We start from the raw sequence: 2,619 nt of genomic DNA on the forward strand, positions 1-2,619 counted from the left end.
GCCTTTTGGATTAAACAATTCAATTGCCTTTCTCCCATGGGTCTCACTGAGACCATTGATTTAAAAGGGATTGTTTGATAGTTTTCAGCTAGGTTATAACTTTTATTTTGAGGAAGTGTCTGTTCAATAATACTGGGGGGAGTATTAATAAGGGTTACTCTCAGCTTAATCAGGGAATAGTATGTACAGTGCATCTGGAAAGTATTCACAGCGCTTCACTTTTTCCACATTTTGTTATGTTACAGCCTTATTCCAAAATGGATTAAATTAATTTTTGTCCTCAAACTTCTACACACAATACCCCATAATGACAACATGTAGAAAGATTTTTTGAGATTTTTGCAAATGTAATAGAAAAAAACCCAAAGATATCACATGTACATAAGTATTCACAGCCTTTGCCATGATGCTGAAAATTGAGCTCAGGTGCATCTTGTTTCCACTGATCATCCTTGAGATGTTCCTACAGCTTAATTGGAGTCTACCTGTGGTAAATTCAGTTGTTTGGACATGCTTTTGAAAGGTATACACCAGTCTATATAAGGTCCCACACTTGACAGTGCATGACAGAGCACAAACCAATCATGAAGTCCAAGGAATCTGTAGACCTCCAAGACGGGATTGTCTCGAGGCACAAATCTGGGGAAGGGTACAGAAAAATATCTGCTGCTTTGTAGGTCCCAATGAGCACAGTGGTCTCCGTCATCCGTAAATGGAAGAAGTTCGGAACCACCAGGACTCTTCCTAGAGTTGGCTGGCCGTCTAAACTGAGCGATCGTGGGAGAAGCGCCCTAATCAGGGAGGTGACCAAGAACCCGATGGTCACTCTGTCAGGGCTACAGCATTCCTCTGTGGAGAGAGGAGAACCTTCCAGAAGGACAACCATCTCTGCAGCAATCCACCAATCAGGCCTGTATGGTAGAGTGGCCAGATGGAAGCCTCTCCTTAGTAAAAAGCACATGGCAGCCCGCCTGGAGTTTGCCAAAATGCACCTGAAGGACTCTCAGACCATGAGAGACAAAGATTGTACTCTTTGGCGTGAATTCCAGGCGTTATGTTTGGAGGAAACCAGGCACCGCTCATCACCGGGCCAATACCATCCCTACAGTGAAGCATGGTGGTGGCAGCATCATGCTGTGGGGATGTTTTTCAGCAGCAGGAATTGGGAGACTAGTCAGGATAGAGGGAAAGATGAATGCAGCAATGTACAGAGACATCCTGGATGAAAACCTGCTCCAGAGCGCTCTTGACCTCAGGCTGGGGCAATGGTTCATCTTTCAGCAGGACAACGACCCTAAGCACACAACCAAGATATCAAAGGAGTCATTATGGGGTATAGTGTGTAGAATTTTGAGGACAAAAGTGAATTTATTCCATTTTGGAATAAGGCTGTAACATAACAAAATGTGGAAAAAGTTAAGCGCTGTGAATACTTTCCGGAATGCACTGTATATGTATATCCTCCTCCTTTAGGGTGGGCTTTTATGTAAGATTATATGGATCTGATTCATGTGGCTTGAAGAGCTAAGTTTTGCTTTATTTTTCCAATGCTGTATAATAGTGTTGCTCTATCTCTATCTCTTCCATAGGAATTATATGCAAATTAGTGTACTTATGTGTGGGTTCACATGGAAGAATATACTTATTTGGTTAATACATTTTGAGGAGCTGCCTTCTCATGATGTGTTGTCTTGTTAGATATTTGCTGTGTTTATTTGTATCTTGGCTATAAGGATAATACATAAACCAGTGCATATATAAATATTTAAGAAGCATAAACCCTCACATGGGTTCTCCATACTATGAGTATTTAGTACACAATTTTTAAATGTCTTATATTTTAGTTTAAGATTGCATGATATTGTTGCTTCATCTCTATCTCTGCCATATGCTTTATTTGCAAATTAGTTGATTTTGTATGTAGGTTTATACTGAAGAATATACATGCTTGGTAAATGTTTTTTGTGGAGCTGCCTTCTCGTGATATTTTGCTTGTATTTCTAGATATAAGTTGTCCTTATTTGCATTTTGGCTATAAAGATAGTATAAATATACAAGTTTTAAAAAAGTATAAGCCCTTATATGTGGGCTCTTTATGAGTACTTAGTACACAATTGAATGTATTTATTCCACTGTGTGAAACAACCGTTTTGTCTTCTATAAACTTTGTTACAAATGTATGGACCCTTGAGGAAAATTGTGCATAATTACACAAATATACAGTACATTCTACATTTTTAAAAAATAGACAAATTAAACAAATATATGCTTTGGTTATGTAAGACTAAATAATGTAAAAGATGTGGGTAATATTGAACCCATTTGTGGAAAATCTTGAATGCATTCTCCTTGCAACTCTTTTTATAATAGTTGGGTATTATAAATAACACTTAGATATTTTATACTTTATATATAATGTTATGTATATTTATAATGTTTATACTTATTTGGCATCTGAATAGCATAGCTAGATTAAATTTATACCCCTTTTCAACCAAAATTCCGGGTCTGACCCGGAGTTGGAACAGAGTTCTTATGCGGATCAGACCCGGAATTCAGCCGGCGCCAACTCGGGAATAGCATAGCTATAGACAGTATACACGCTGGTGTGCTGTTACC

Source organism: Taudactylus pleione, unplaced genomic scaffold (assembly GCF_031769625.1).
Source record: "Taudactylus pleione unplaced genomic scaffold, aTauple2 ptg000334l, whole genome shotgun sequence".
Lineage (NCBI taxonomy): Eukaryota > Metazoa > Chordata > Amphibia > Anura > Myobatrachidae > Taudactylus > Taudactylus pleione.